This window comes from Lithobates pipiens, unplaced genomic scaffold (assembly GCF_037356315.1).
Source record: "Lithobates pipiens isolate NorthernLeopardFrog02 unplaced genomic scaffold, aLitPip1_a1.2 Scaffold_16, whole genome shotgun sequence".
In the NCBI taxonomy this organism is placed as follows: domain Eukaryota; kingdom Metazoa; phylum Chordata; class Amphibia; order Anura; family Ranidae; genus Lithobates; species Lithobates pipiens.
In genome coordinates, this window is record NW_027507748.1 from 111,380,843 (window position 1) to 111,398,283 (window position 17,441).

Sequence of the window (17,441 nt, forward strand, 5' to 3'; positions counted from 1 at the left end):
TCTCCTCTGAATTGCTTGATTGCAGCACTTTCTCCCATAGTATGTCTTATCGAAAACTAAACTAATATACCTTACAGCACTCACCTAGAAACATTACAGTCACAAATATAAAGTCTCATTCAGTTTCATTAAGCTTGTCAATCACAATTGCAAGAACAGATGAAAGGGTTTAGGGTAAATAGACTGTTTACTTTGAAAAGGCATGCACGCATTGCAAGGGAATTTTTCAATAGCTTAGTGAATGTGGTAAAAATGGTCTTTCCAAAGCACACCCAAGTCAACTGTAAGGAGAATAAAGAAAAACCAGTATTTCGCTTGCACATGATTGGATGATGGAAGTCAGCAGAGTTTCATCACATTCACAAAGATCTGAAGAAAAGTGCAAATTCCCTTGCAAAGGGAACAATCTTTTTGCCCTTAGTAAAGCAACCATATAATGCAATGCTGTTCCTTATTTCACCTTTTCAATCCACTATATGCACCATCTCCAACAGTACATCAGAACCTATACCATGTATTTATTTTATGTGCTGTATGATCTGTCCACAAGCCAAACACTATTACTAAAACACCTCCTCCGAATGTCCTATCTCAGTATTTTCTTCTTGATAGTGTTAACTCTTCTCAAAAAAGTAAATGCTGGGAGTCCATACATAATCCAGTTTATTTATAAAAAATCAAGTGGTCCAGTATACAGCACAAACAGACAGGTTTCGGCTTACAAGCCTTACTCATAACTATGAGCTATGAGTAAGGCTTTAAAAGCCAAAACATATTTGATTTCTGCTGTATGCTGTCTACCTGGTTTTTAATTAATAAACTCTGTGTATATATATATATATATATATATATATATATATATATATATATATATATATATATATATATATTATATATATGGACTCCTGTGTTGACTTTTTTGAATATCAAGTGGATGGGGCTGACAGGAGCCCATTTGAGAAACTGAAGTGTGCTGTATGATGACAACAGTCAGGAGGTTGAGCGCAGCTCATTTGTTTGATGAGATTCTGTAGAGTTGATTTACTAAAACTGTAGCATGCAATATCTAGTACAGCTCTGTATAGCAGTGGTCATCAACCCTGTCCTCAGGGCCCACTAACAGGCCAGGTTTTCAGGATAACTGAAATACATCACAGGTGAAATCATTTGCTGCTCAATGATTACAGTATTCTAGTCTGCATCTCCCCAAGGTAATACATAAAACCTGGCCTGTTAGTGGGCTGTGGGGACAGGGTTGATGACCACTGCTGTATGGTAACCAATTGGCTTCCAGTTTTTTTTTTTTTTATCAAAGTTTAATTGAACAAGCTGAAGTTAGAAGCTGATTGGCCACCATGCGCAGCTGCACCAGATTTTGCAATGTCCAGTTTTAGTAAATCAACCCCTGTATCTCCTTCTCCTTTATCACACAGTTCCAAACCCAATGTCACAAAATACAGCATGTTATGGACAGGAGTGAAAAGTCCCCAAATGCAAACGATTCGTCTATTCCTGAGTCTCGGGACCGGCTTGACCAAGGCACGGTAACTGAGGGAGGATTTAAGGCGTCCGGGTGTGCCCTCGCAGCTCGTGTAATTGACCGGCGAGGACTCTTTGGAGGAGGACCAACAAGCTGGCATCCTGAGAAGTGCCTGGTTGCTGAGTTGTGAAGGACACTGACTAATCCACGCTTTTTCCAGTACTACCAAGGAGACAGAGAACGTTTCAGGTACTGAGGAAAAAGGTTCCTGTTCACTTTCGGTTAAAACTTGTTCAAGGCCAGAGATTTCACAAGTTCTAAGTCAAAGCACTGATTGCCATAATCTCTTGCTAGAGATTTGTTCAGCCTTGAAGCGCCCAGATGCGAGGGGCTACTCTCTGGGTGGTACTAGAGACTTTGTTATATCTGCAGTTCAAGGTGCTGAGTTTCTTCACCCTTGTCCTCTGTGTTGTTGGATGTTACCCCTGCAAATAAAAACCTTTCAAAAGGACTTTATTGGTGTCAGCGTCCAAAGTTGTTGGGTATCAACCCTGGGAACCCCTAGACGTGGAAGAACAAGCCAAGCGGAGGTAACCGGTAAGCTCAAAAGGTTAAGGCGGCCCTGCAAAGGGTTATGGCCACTACATATACTTTTTTCATGTTGGATAGAGTAACAGAGGGTTTATAACCCCTGTCAGATTTTTATTTGGGGAGATTTACCTTCAATTTCTGTCCCATAGTCCAAACAGGAAATGAGAGAAAATGTCTGCAAATTAAGGGACCCCCTTGGGTTCCCCTAGGTCACCAGAACTAATGTTTCCATTGAAAGATTTCCCCTCTATTACTTTTCTAAGGACAACCTACATACCTCCCAACTTTTTGAGATGGGAATGAGGGACATCTATCAGAAAAAGTATGCAGGCATTGGACACACCCCTTGCTATTCCCCCTTAAAGGAGAATTGTACAAAAAAACAAGATTGGTTAAACCCACAAGTGCTTTTTTTACCACTACTATTCCTTTATATTGGCTTTTGGAATTTTCAGATGCAGCAATTTAGAAATCAGAGGAAAGGTTTAGCGCTGGAAACAACTTTTTGATAGATAAAAAGTGCATTTTGTATACCTCTATATAGATCAGACCAAAATGAGGGACAAATTAGGAGGGGTGAGGGACAGAGGGACATTGCTCCAAATCAGGGACAGTTGGGAGCTATGAACCTATATTTTTTTTATTTGATTTTACTTTCACTTTCAATGATAATGGTAAACAGAACAAATTTAGAGGGTGAATCTCCCTAACGGGGGCACAGACAGCGATAAAAGCCTAATGGGTATTCTAATCCATTTCCACTCTTTCCAAAACTAAAGCACATTTTTGCCTTTAGTTATACTTTAATCTTAAACATAAATGAAAATAGCCTGCAAAACATTGCGTGTTCCCTTTAAAATATATTTATGATTACTAAAATTAAAGGAAGTTTTCAGGTCAACCTTTAATCAGCAATCTATTAGTAATGCAGCTTTATTTTAGGTTATGTTATCTCTGTTATGCAATATGAAACCTTCAACCTGTTGACACATATTTTGCTATTTATGAATTATGTCATCTGCAAACCGCATCAAGGAGAAAGGACGCATCGCTTTAGACACGCAAATAATCTAAAAAGGGATGATACCTGACCAATACCTGAAAGACACCAAAGAGATGCCCAGCATCCAACACAATATACAGTATGACTGTATGATAACCACATTCTAGTATACATGGCCATCAAATCACTGCTGCTTTTGTGCCCAGTGTAATACAGGTGCTTATATATTACATACTGTATATTTCAGGTTTTGTCCAAAACTGTTTATGCCTTGGTTTTGGGTTTGCTTTTGTATTTATTGCATTATACGATATATTTTTGTTCATGTTGCAACAAAATAAATAAATAGTGAAAACATTAAATACATATGGGGGGTGACCATCAATCGGAGCATACAGATGGATCTTCTACTTAAAGTGGTGTTGCCACCAAAAAAATAAAACTACTTAAAATTCCTAAAAAATATAAAAAAAAAATAATTGGCAAAAAAAAAAATTTTTACTCACCTCTAAATACCGGTTGCTAGGGGGTCCCTCGTAGTCTGCCTTCTTCATTGCCCGGGCTGGTGACATCACTTCCCCTCGCGCCGCACATTCACCTGGGACCTGTCATGTGTCCCAGGTGACTGTACGGCGTATCACGGTGCCCTGCGCCGCTCGCGCATGCGCAGTGGGTGCCCGGCTGTGAAGCCACAGCCGGGTGCCCACAGTATGCATGACGGCGCCGCGAGCGGAGCGGGGAGCGAGGGGGGGCTTCGTTCCCCCGCATCGCTGGACCCTGGGGCAGGTAAGTGTCCGATTATTAAAAGCCAGCAGCTGCAGTATTTGTAGCTGCTGACTTTTAATTTTTTTTTTTTAGGGGGTACCCCACTTTAACCACTTCTGCACCTTTGTCTACCACCATACATTAATGAATGGCAAAGTGGTGGATGTTATATGTTAACAACACTCGAACAGCCAGTGCGCCCATTAATTGCTGTGATCCTAGACTTTATCAGATGTCTCACATTACAGGCACAGCATACAGAGCTGATCTGAGTGGCTCTGTACTGTGCGATCACTGTGATGACCCATCACAGCAATCACAAATGAAACAACTACTTAAAGTGGAACTTCAGTATTTTTTTCATCTTTCCATCTATTAAATCTTCAGCCCTTGTTGTTTTAACTTTGGATACTAAATTCATTTTTTTCTGGCAGTAAATACCTTATACAGCCCACTTCCTGTTTCTTGTCTGGTAAAAAGTCTAGGCTTATGACATCATGCACAGCCCTCTCTCTCTCTCTCTCTCACCCTTGTGAAAGTTTGCCAGGAAGGGAGTGGCCAATGAGAGCTCCAGAGCTGGAGGTGTGTCTTTGTGTGTCTATTTAGATACAAGAAGTGAACAGGTAGCAGCTTCAGCTGCCAACAGTTAAAATGGACGCAGCCAGACTCAGTGGAGAGAGATTTCTGCAGAATATTTGGCAAGTACAGAATCATAGTATATATAAAATAATATGCAAAGTGGTCAGAGGGAAGCTTTTATTTTACAAATTATGTGAGCAGACTGCAGTTCCTATTTAAATGTAAACTACTGTCAAGAGCCTACCCCTTTCCCCTTACAGAACAGAAAGGCAGAACTGATGAATGGATGATTATTAATGAGCTCCAGATCACAATCAGCAACACATTCAGAGTAGGGGGGCTGTAATTGTGAGATTGTTTTGTAACCTATCCACCTCCCCCTTCTCTCCTGTATATCTGATCTCCATTCTGTCTCAATGTGACCTGTATATTAACCCTTCATCTCCCTTAGCCTGTGCTTCTGAAAATGAATCCCTTTATCTTTATTCTCCCACTGTATCTCCTAAATGTGCACTGTTTAGAGGAGATTTACTATACAGTGCCTTGCGAAAGTATTCGGCCCCCTTGAACTTTTCAACCTTTTGCCACATTTCAGGCTTCAAACATAAAGATATAAAATTTTAATTTTTTGTGAAGAATCACCAACAAGTTGGACACAATTGTGAAGTGGAACGAAATCTATTGGATATTTTAAACTTTTTTAGCAAATAAAAAACTGAAAAGTGGTGCGTGCAAAATGATTTGGCCCCTTTACTTTCAGTGCAGCAAACTCACTCCAGAAGTTCAGCGAGGATCTCTGAATGATACAATGTTGTCCTAAATGACTGATGGTGATAAATAGAATCCACCTGTGTGTAATCAAGTCTCTGTATAAATGCACCTGCTCTGTGATAGTCTCAGGGTTCTGTTGAAAGCGCAGAGAGCATCATGAAGACCAAGGAACACACCAGGCAGGTCCATAATACTGTTGTGGAGAAGTTTAAAGCCGGATTTGGATACAAAAAGATTTCCCAAGCTTTAAACATCCCAAGGAGTACTGTGCAAGTGATCATTTTGAAATGGAAGGAGTATCAGACAACTACAAATCTACCAAGACCTGGCTGTCCCTCTAAACTTTCAGCTCAGACAAGGAGAAGACTGATCAGAGATGCAGCCAAGAGGCCCATGATCACTCTGGATGAACTGCAGAGAACTACAGCTGAGGTGGGAGAGTCTGTCCATAGGACAACAATCAGTCGTACACTGCACAAATCTGGCCTTTATGGAAGAGTGGCAAGAAGAAAGCCATTTCTCAAAGATATCCATAAAAAGTGTCGTCTAAAGTTTGTCACAAGCCACCTGGGAGACACACCAAACACGTGGAAGAAGGTGCTCTGGTCAGATGAAACCAAAATCAAACTTTTTGCCCACAATGCAAAACTATATGTTTGGCGTAAAAGCAACACAGCTCATCACCCTCAACACACCATCCCCACTGTCAAACATGGTGGTGGCAGCATCATGGTTTGGGCCTGCTTTTCTTCAGCAGGGACAGGGAAGATGGTTAAAATTGAGGGGAAGATGGATGCAGCCAAATACAGGACCATTCTGGATGAAAACCTGTTGGAGTCTGCAAAAGACCTGAAACTGGGACGGAGATTTATCTTCCAACAAGACAATGATCCCAAACATACAGCAAAATCTACAAAGGAATGGTTCACAAATAAACGTATCCAGGTGTTAGAATGGCCAAGTCAAAGTCCAGACCTGAATCCAATCGAGAATCTGTGGAAAGAGCTGAAAACTGCTGTTCACAAACGCTCTCCATCCAACCTCACTGAGCTCGAGCTGTTTTGCAAGGAAGAATGGGCAAGAATTTCAGTCTCTCAATGTGCAAAACTGATAGAGACATACCCCAAGCGACTTGCAGCTGTAATCGCAGCAAAAGGTGGCTCTACAAAGTATTGACGCAAGGGGGCCGAATAATTTTGCACGCCCCACTTTTCATTTTTTTATTAGTTAAAAAAGTTTCAAAAATCCAATAGATTTCGTTCCACTTCACAATTGTGTCCCACTTGTTGGTGATTCTTCACAAAAAATAAAAATGTTATATCTTTATGTTTGAAGCCTGAAATTTGGCAAAAGATTGAAAAGTTCAAGGGGGCCGAATATTTTCGCAAGGCACTGTAGATGCAGCCAGTGACATCACCACCACATGCGTTCTGAAGGAATGGCATACCTGTGCCGTTCCTTCAGAGTCCTGTGCCATAAACGGTGGCTCCTGTGCACGTGCGCAGGAATGATGTCATTGCGACTCACACAGCCAGAGACCGCAAACCTGGAAGGAAGGCTGGGTGAAGATGGAAGTGTCTTCAGCGGTGACAATAATAAAGGGGTATTGGAAGCTGGAACTCAAGTGGTTTAATGATTTGTAGTGACAAATGAACAATTCAGGACTGTTAATTTTCAATATAGTCAATATCAGCCCAATCGCACATACTTTTGTTTGCACTTTATATAGGGAAAAATGATTTTTTAGACATTTTGTGTGATGCCGCTTACAATGAATTTAACTCTTTGCTCTGTACCAAAAAGTGAATATCAGTTTTGGATGGACCGTGTTTAACCAACAAACGAATGCGTTCCTACTACATAGTTCACTTTTATGAAAAAATAAAAATAAATAAATAAATAAATATATATATATGTAGTACTGACCCCCGAAGGAGCGGCTGATTTGATCGGGCTTACCGTTACCTTCTTGACCCCGTGTACGTCTAGGGGTTTCCCGAGGTAGATGGCCCAAGAACTGCGGAGACTGACACCAGATGCGCTTAAGGGATTTTTATTTGCAAAGAAGAATAAACGAACACAGTCTCTCAAAGTAGGGTTAGAGGGTTTAGGTAGGAAAGTCCAGGTACTCTTGGAACTAAGTCAAGTAGAAAAGAGTCTCTCACATTAGGAAAATCCAGAGAATAGCCATTCACAACTGGATCCTCACCCTTATCCGATAGTCCTTCTCTCCCCAGGCCTAGCAGCCCACAGGGTGCTCAAACAAAGCAAAGTCTCTGCCACAGACTTGCTATAGGACACTTGAATAAAGTCTCTGCCACAGACTTGTTGTAGAACACTTGAATAAAGTCTCTGCCACAGACTTGTTGTAGAACACTTGAATAACTGAAAGATGTAGAAAACTCAGATGACCCTTATATGGTACCAGTATCTTGCAGCCGGTCCGGCGATACCATACGAGATCAGATTAGCTTGGGGTCTTTCAACTTAGCCCCCAGGCTCCTTCTGAGAAGCCAACCTTTGTGTGGCCTTCTCCCGAAGAGTCCTCCCCTGGATGCTTCTACAGTTGCTGGGCCTCTCCACAAACTGAGACGGCACCAGACCACCTCCGAATCCTTCCTTCAGTTACTTTGTCTCTGGCCAGCCAGCCCCGAGACCTGAAGTCGGGTGGATCCGCACCCCAGGCCATGAGAGCCCTGGGGGCTGGTCAGGAGGACCAGGACCAAACAGACAGAAAGCACTTCTGGACTGGAACCCCCGAAGCACCTGATGTCAGCACATTAAGTACCTTCTCCCAGAATGCACAGCAAGAGTGACACTCCCACAGGGGGTTGGTTCCGAGAGAGAACTGGCACTCAATGCACTTAACTGGACTGCCTTCTGGCACTTGCCAGAGATGACAGCGCCACCTATGATCAGGCAGAACACAATGCAATCCAGCTAGACTGGTACCGAGACCAAAATTTTGTGTAATTGAACCCAAAACCAAACTGCGGTTCCAGGAATATTAAATGACAAAAACACATAGCGTGTGCTCTATTTAGTGTATATATGACATCACATAATGACATGAAAATCCCTCTATCTCTATCTGCCAATCCTGTGTAGAAGCAAATTGCTCCAATATTAAACAGCAGACACTATATGAACACAATGGGGTGGATTTAGAAGGCAAACAGATTGTTCACTTTGCAAGCACAGTTGCATTAATTTTCCCCGAAGCTTAATAAGAGTGCTAAAGCTCTGATTATTTCCATCATCCAAACATGAGCAAGCTCATTTTTTTTCTTCCTTGTATAGTTTACTAAGGAAAATTACTTCAACCCCACTTGCAAAGTACACAGTCTATTTGGCTTTAGGAAGTCAACCCTGGTGTGTCCTGTCTTCTGAGACTTTAGAAATATGCCAATTGACTTTCCTTCTTCCCCCACTTGTGCAGCTGCGCATATCTTTGTCCTAACCTTACCTGCAGTTTATATTAGTAAGATTGTATATAACAAATGTATGCATTACAGTGTAATTCCTACATATACATGAAACATATAATTAGAAGGTAGCACTTGCAGGATTAATTTTACAAGTGTGACAATGAACTGCTCGTGCCTAAAGTGATTCAGTCACATGGGCCCACACATGAGCCTCCATGATTAAAGAATTTCACATGTGCTGATGAAGTTTTCTGTTCTTTTAATAAACTTGGGTTCAGTGGGATAGTGCCCGGGGTTAGAGGCTGAAACCATTTTCAATCATTCACATATTTTATGATTTTATCCATCCACTGGACGTAGTGAATGTTTGGTACAAGCCATAAACACAGCAGTGATCACTCAGCTTACTTTTATTAACCAGTCGTATTAGTTACCATATTTATCAGCATATAACAGCATATAACACGCACTTTTTCCCCCCCTAAAATCAGGGGGAAATCGAGGGTGCGTGTTATACACCAATCCCTCACTGTTGCTACCCGTTCTGCCGTTCTCGACGGCTTCCAGGTATTTTCGGCCGCACTCGGTTGTTCTCGGCTTTGTTCGGCCATTCTTGGCTATTTTCGGCCACACTCGGCTGTTCTCAGTGGCTTTTGGCTTTCCCAAAGCCGCAGAGAACGGCCGAGTGTGGCCAAAAATAGCCGAGAGCGGCCGAGTGTGGCCGAAAATACCCGAAAGCCGCCGAGAACTACCGAGCGCCTCCGAGATACACAGGACATCCGCTCTGTATCTCGGCGGAGCCATTTTTAAACGACAAACACACTGACAAGGCTACAAATGACTGACATGGCTGCAATGGACTGACAAGGCTGCAATGGACTGACAAGGCTGCAATAGACTGACAAGGCTACAAATGACTGACATGACTGCAATGGACTGACAAGGCTGCAATGGATGTCTGTAATGCAGGGCTGCAAACGACTGACAAGGCTGCAAATGACACTGATAAGGCTGCATTGATGGGCATTTAAATGTAAGTTTTTTCCTTAAACGTTTTTTTTCTTTTAAATTCCCTCCTAAACTTGGGATGGGTGTTATACGCCGGCACGTGTTATAAGCCGATAAATTACGGTAATTAAAATGAGTTTTCTTATTATCATTGCAGCCATCAAAGAGTTGCTTATGTGGAGGACCATTTCATTAACCACGTGTGTCCTCAGAACTATTTTAAAACAGGGAAGGGATAGAGGCTATCTGTCTGAGCACCATTTAAAATAGTTCCCAGTCTCAGTTTTGCAACATTAGCACTGGAACCACTTGCTGTCAGTGATAACTGGAGTCCAGTACTAAGCCCAAGAGCTGAAATACTTAGCTCCTGGTCTTCCGATCATGCTAAACATTGGTCCATAGGAGTGCCTGCTAATCCCTGTTAAGACAATGCTTCTGCATTGTCACAAGTCACATCACTTCCTCTGAGTATGGAAGCCTGAAATATCTGCTTCAGCTCTGTTTCCCTGTGACAATATATCCCAGATATGGATGCAGATAGCAGTGGATTGCTATTAGAAGTGATCTGTTGCTACACAGCTGCATGGGGAGGTGGTGGGGGCTGTATCTGGTCTCCACTGACCAGATCCAGGTCCCCAATTGCTAGTAAAAGGGCTTTTTCAGCAGGAACGCAGAGAAATTGAGTTCTGGGACCTCCAGCACTAAATGTATGTAATAGCAAGGGGTGCTGAAATGTCTATTGTTGCTGGCTGCTGGGGGATCTATTATTGCTGATGGAGGATCTATTGTTACTGGGGGGTTCTACTGTTGAAGGAGGGGTCTATTGCTACTGGGCGGTTTATTGTTAGCTTCTCATAGCTTTCTTTCTCATTGATACATATTAATTATATTATTATGTTATGTTGCTACCTTGTTTTTAACCAATATTCCTTTTTGTATATATATTTCTGTTATAGTTGGTTGACTGTTAGTGCTCTTCTATTGATCCCCTGAGGAAGCCTATTTCGGCAAAACATGTTGGGATTAGACACTACATTTCTACCATATGTGTAAAGTGAACACCTATGGTCACATCCTTTGGATAGTGTAAAACAAATACAATAGTAGACATTTCTTTTAAAATTTTGATGGTGAATATGTACAGCCACTGTTTTTTATTTTTACTGGATAAAGTATGGAGGGGTTGTAACCTCTCTCTGTGTTTATTTTTTTTTTCCTGTCTGTGTCTCATAGTAGAGCTTACCTTTACTTCTGTCCCTAAGCTGTAACAGGAAATCAGCTGCTGGTGGAAAATAGGTCCCCATCGTAAGATTTCTTTGCATTTCCTATTGTTTTCTGTCCCAGAATCTATTGCCCAAGTGGGGACACAAACCGCAGTAAAAACCTTCCCTACTCCATCCAAAACTAAAAAAATGACTAGCCATACACTTCAAGTAACATTAGATCATATAACTTCTATTTCTTCCTGTAGTAATAAGACATGTATGATAAATCAAACATTTTTTCCTAATGACAGGATTCCATAGGAAGCATCAAAAGGGAGCTGGAGTAACGTGAGGCTTCCGAGCTCCTGGTTGGGGATTACTCTTAAGCCCCATACACACTATCAGATTTTCTGCTGATTTTTTCCTTCAGATTTACCAAAACCATATAATATGAGGTCAAACCTTAGGAGTTTCAATTTGTATGTAATCAGGCAGGCCCTTCTACTACATGGTTTTGGTCAATCTGAAGACAAAAATCAGCAGAAAATCTGATAGTGTGTATGGGGCTTAAGGGTTCCCACACAGGTCACAATCTAATGATAAGATTTTATGCTTTAATATGTTATTTGATCTGGTTTGTTTTTAAATAAAGTAAAGTAGTAGCAGTAAAGTATGTGGTGTTTTTAATCAGATATATTATTCACATGTCCTGGTCCACATAAATTACATTGGATTGGTAGGCAGATTGCATTTAACTGAAATATTCTTGTACTATTCAGTCTTCCATCCCCTAAGAGTCTACCTCCACTGCTGGTCTGAGAAGAAATAAACATTTTAAGATTTTCCCTTTCAGTCATGTAGGACAATATTGCAATTATTTCAATATGAAGAAATAAATGTAACCAACAGGTTAATGAGCAACTGTAATGTATGTGGTAATTTTTGTTACTTTTATATATAATTTATCTAGAATTATTTTATGTTGTGGCCAAAGTGGTAGGCCTCTACTAGCCTGGTACCATAGATAAATTGTGGTTTGTAATAGTACCTACTAGATTTAGTGTGGGATCTATTAATATTTAGGCCCAAAATCTGGTTAATATAACCAATTGAGGTCTCAGCCTACAGGTTGTTCACCTAAAATGAATCGATGGAGTTCCTACCAACACTGACAAGCCATAAGCACCAGTAGCTGACAGGGAGCAGAGACATCAATAGTTGAAAAGCCATCACTTGGTCCATAACCTTTTTCTACTGCCTTATGGTACAACTAAATAGAATCTTTCAATGGCTCCAAAAATATAGCAAGCCACCAATCAAACCTAAACCTTGACAGTGAATGGAGCTTCAGCCAGTAACCAATACTGCTACAAACAACATTTTGTAAGTACCACAAGATCCTAATTCAGAATGCAGCCACACAACCACAGAAAAAGATGAACATTTTAAGCTTACCCTGGATGACCGTGCTTCCATGCAAGGATAATGCTCATTGGTAGTATTCCAGTAATGTAATTGTGTTCAGTCTCGAAGAGTCAGCAGAGAATATTCCTTTACATTGAAGACAAATGACTGAGAGGCCGGCTTAAATAAGATATCATTAATTACATAGTTGGTGTAATAAACACAGGTGAAGCACCGCCTCTTTCTGTTTCTAGTACGGCAGGTTAAGCATCCAGACAACATAATTCCAGATTAATGTGTCACCCAGGACAGTTTTCACTAATAAATTTGGAGAGTAAAAAAAAAGTATACTGTTTGTATGTCTTTTGTGAGCTATCACACTTATTTTGTATTGTAATGCCCTGAGGGATGCTTTATTCCTTTAAAAAAATAACTTGATAAAAAAAAAGTATACGGCTATAGGGGGGATATATCTTAAAACTTTGCTTTTCTTAATATTCTGTATGGCAGTATCTCATATAATCAGTGTTGGCATATCCTATAGGGTAAAACATACATTACTATTTGGCAATATACTATATTAGGCAGGGGTCAAGTCCTGGGGAAAAAGGTGTGGGAACTCCCACCCAAGATCCACTCCCCCACCAAATTTTTTTTTAAATGATACGCTCATATACACGAACACTTAAAAAGTGGTATTTTTCATCCAATTTTCATATTGTGTGTATGAAGTTTAACTGTTAGCCCTTGTACACACGGTCAGAGATTCCGACGGAATGTGTCCGATCGGACTGTTTTGTCGGATATTCCGACTGTGTGTGGTCTCCATCGGACTGTTTCCATCTGAGTATCCGACGGACCAAGTTTTCCAACTTGTTGGTAAAATTTTCAGACAAAATGCTCCGATCGGACATACTCCGATCATGTGTAGAGAATTCCGATCGGACAAAGTGCTACGCATGCTCAGATCAAATTCCTACACCAAAGCTATTGGCTACTAGCGTGAACGTAGTCCCGTCGTAACGAAATAACGTCATCACGTCGGATTTTCCGACAAATTTGTCCGACCGTGTGTATACAACAGTTTCGGACAAAATCCGTCGGACAAAATCCGACGGATTTGGTTGTCGGAATCTCCGACCGTGTGTACAAGGACTAAGTACATAAAAAAAAAACAATCCTCAATAAACATAAATACTGTAATTCTCTGAATAATCAACATTCATTCAGTTGTGCTTCCATGCAAATGTGAACATCATGTTCTGATCTTTATTGGGGAATGTTATTTTGTATATAGAGTGTTTATGTGGTGAGTTTACACTTTTCATTGAACAGAGTTTGGATAACACAGGGTTAAACGGAAAGGTCATAAATTAACTGCACATTATCTGGACAGAATGCTTGGGGAGTTCCTACTTAGGAGATGTATGTTAGCTTGGGGGGGCTGCAAATTCTGCAGGGCTCCAACACACACTCGCTGCTATTCTAACCACTTCACATATTTCCACATAAACTTCCCTCCTGGCATTAAACTTTGCCAGGTATTGTGCTCAGCTTACCACCCCAAACTGATGTTCCTCCCTAAGCTCACCTCTCTCCCTGCATGTCCTGTGAGCAAGTATGCAGGAGACGGGGGGGGGGGGGGGGTGAGGAGACAGAAAATGAGGAGGGGCCGGCGGGGAGGAGCTCATCACAAGAGGTCTGACTAAATACAATCTCTTAGCAGCAGGGACCTGATCTACCCATCAGCTAGCTGTGATTGACAGGTAGATCGAAGAGGAAGCTGTCATGGGGCCCCCTACTGGCAATGCCTGAATGGTCAGGTGTGCGGCACATACTATTGTGAGCTGTGTCGGCGGCTGCTGGTGTAGCATCTGCCACACAGCTCGCATACTTCAAAGTCTTGCAGGACACGGCTGCTAACGGGAACAGAGTTCCTGTTGTGGAAAAAGTACAGGAACTCCGTTCCCATGCGTTCCCGCAGGACTTGAGCCCTGATATTAGGTATGTGTTTATACTTTACATTACAACCTAGCCCCAACAAACCCATTCAATGAAGGTATATATCTAAATTGGGGTAGTAGCAATAAGCAGTAACATGGACCATAGGTCAGGTAAAGGCCAGTGCCATTACCATTCAGCTCATCAGTGCATATATGGTGTAGAAATGAGTCGATAGCCTCTAGAGTGATGGAGCATAAGTTGTTTTTATGCCAGTACTTTTGTTGCCCAGAATGATTTTTAAAGTATTTATTAGCTTAAATTAGAGTGTATTTCAATTCAAAAAGAATTTTTCCCATATAATTATTTTAGTTATATCCTTTCTTCCTAATATGTGTCAAATCTCTATAGCCGTAACAAAACAAAAAACTGCCAGGGGCTCTAACCCTTTGAACTTTATTCAAATTTAATAAACAAAATGGCCGAATATACACTTTAAACTGCTGATAGCCTTTAATCATATTGAAGGTATTGCAGGGGTGTCCGACTATGAATGTGGTCCAACAGACAAAAAAAAAGGTTTTTTATTCTTTGTAATGCACTTAGCAAATGTATGCAGCGGAATAACAATTTGACAGTGTCTCTTTGCTGGATTTTTATGTATCTTCCTAAAGAAAAATATCCCACTTTTCGTAATTATGCCTTATTCATGTATCAGTTTTTGTCAGGAGGAAAGGAACGGCTGCACACCACAGTGAGATTTTATTCCAAAAATAGCAAATGACAGCCAACAAAGACAGAGTGTCGGAACCCAGGAGGTGACGCGTGGGTTTCACACTGGAACCTCAAGGTTTGAAGAAGTACTGAGGTCAGTGTCAAACGCACACGTCACCTCCTGGGTTGGAATAAAATCGTCCCTGTGGTGTGCAGCCGTTCTTTTCTTCCTATTGATCGTCTGTGGCGAGCCGTCATTTGCACCCAATGCTTCCGGACTATAGTGATTGTTCACCTGGGGCGGCGTCTTCCTTGTTTAAGGCTGGATTCACACCTATGCAGTTTTAGTGCTTTTTGCATTTTGCAGATTTGCACTACAGTCCATTTAACATTGGTTTCCTATGGAACATGTTCTGTAGTGCAAATCTGCAAAATGCAAAAAGCACAAAAAATGCATAGGTCTGAATCCCAGCCTTAAGCAGTTTTTTTCAGCACCTATTTTCGTGAGCAACTGTTTTCAAGGATGAAGCACATAAAGGGCAAAATTAGATCCAAAATATTTGATGAGCACCTTGAGAATTCATTGAGAATTGATACTACAGCCAGATATTGATGTGTTTTTTTAAATCAAAAACCGTGTCAAAAAACTAGTTTTCTGTTGTTCTCTTTTACTCTTAGGGCTCCTTCACATGGACGTGTCCGTATACGGAGCCCACTGTGCTCAGCAGGGGATCGCTCCGTCGATCCCCGCTGAGCAGGCAGATGACAGGTCTGTCTCTGCACACTCTGCAGGGATGGACTTGTCAGAGAGCCACTCTCCCCTATGGGGCATCGGATGAAGACGGACCGTAGAGTGCATTTTCACCTGATCCTCAGATGGATGGAAAAGTAGGGTTCCGCTGACATCCATCATTCCATAGAAGTCTATGAAGCGTCCGTTCAGGTCCACCTAAAAAACTGACAGGCGGACCTGAACGGATCGTCTGTGTCAAAGAGGCCTTATAATAAAAATATCAATAAGAAATTAAAGAGGAGGGCCGGTTTTAAAAAAAAAAATTTAAAGTCAGCAGCTGCAAACACTGTAGCTGCTGACTTTTAATAAGCACACTTACCTGTCCAGGGCGCCCGTAATTTCGGCCGCCCGAGGCTGACCCGTCCCTCGGTCTCGGGTCCCGGCGCTGCCATTTTGGCTAAGGAAAACAGGCAGTGGAGCCTTGTGGCTTCACTGCCCGTTTCCTACTGCGCATGCGCGAGTCGCGCAGCGACACACAGTTCCCAGAACACAGCGCGACCCATTACCCAGATTACGCCGCACGGAGGAGAGAAAACCAGAAGATCTCCGCGGAGGAAGAAGAGGCAGATTAGAGAGGATGATGTGCCTAGCAACAGGCATTTCTGGTAAGTAAAAGAAAAAAAACAATTTCATTTTTTTTTTCAGATTTTTTTCTAATTTTTTATGTATTTTTTTTTTCAGGGTGGCCCTCCACTTTAAGTTTTATTACTCAGATAGATACATTATCTATATCAGTGATCATTATATTGCGATCTGCCTGAGTTTTTCTGTTAATCAGCTATCCTTATTATTAGTGTATTTTATGTCTGGCCCAGGACAATTCCTCTTCTTCTAATGTGGCTCAGGACAGTAAAAAGGTTGAATACTTCTGGTGCAGCAGCATTTCTGGTTAGCCATTCTCAGCAGGATATTCTGCTTTATATTATAATATATATATATATATATATATATATATATATATATATATTGCTGAATATTCACTAAAGAAATGTGTTTTATCATTTTGGAAACTACAACCTTTTTCAGAAAAAAATCTCCTCCAAAAAAAAGAACATAAATTTCAATTTTTTTGTACAGGCTGCTAAAGCTGACATCGAATTCTACAAATCCTTGTTCCCTGGCATTCAGCAATGGCAGCCCCCATATTATTTCTCATATAAAGTTTAAATAAATTATCCAATTTCAATAACACATGGCCTATGTGCGTTGCGGCCATATTAGTTTAGAATGGAGCCCCAACACACATCCACAGTTGCTGTATGTATCTACAGTTCAGTGCACCACAACAGGCAAAGCAAGCATTGTGGTGCACTGCTTTGTTGAAAATGCTGTAGGTTTGGTTTTTGTGCCTTTAGCTTCACTCCCAGCGCATTCAGAACAATGTACACGCATGTGTTAAGGGACTCTTCATTATTCAGGAAAAAAAAGATGCTTGGCTGAATATGTAGGTTATTTACGAAAGGTAACTCCACTTTGTACAACAAGTGCAAACTACAAGTGCAAAGTGCACTTGAAATTGCACTGAAAGTGACCTTGGAAGTGAAGTCGCTGTAGATCCGAGGGGGACAGGCAAGGAAAATAAAAAACAGCATTTTAGCTTGCACATGATTGGATGATAAAATAAACAGAGCTTCCACTCATTTCAGATCTACCACTCAGATTTACAGCGATTGCACTTCCAAGAGCACTTTGCACTTGTAGTGCAAAGTGGATTTGCCTTTCATAAATAACCCCCTATATCTTTTTCAGACTGATAGGG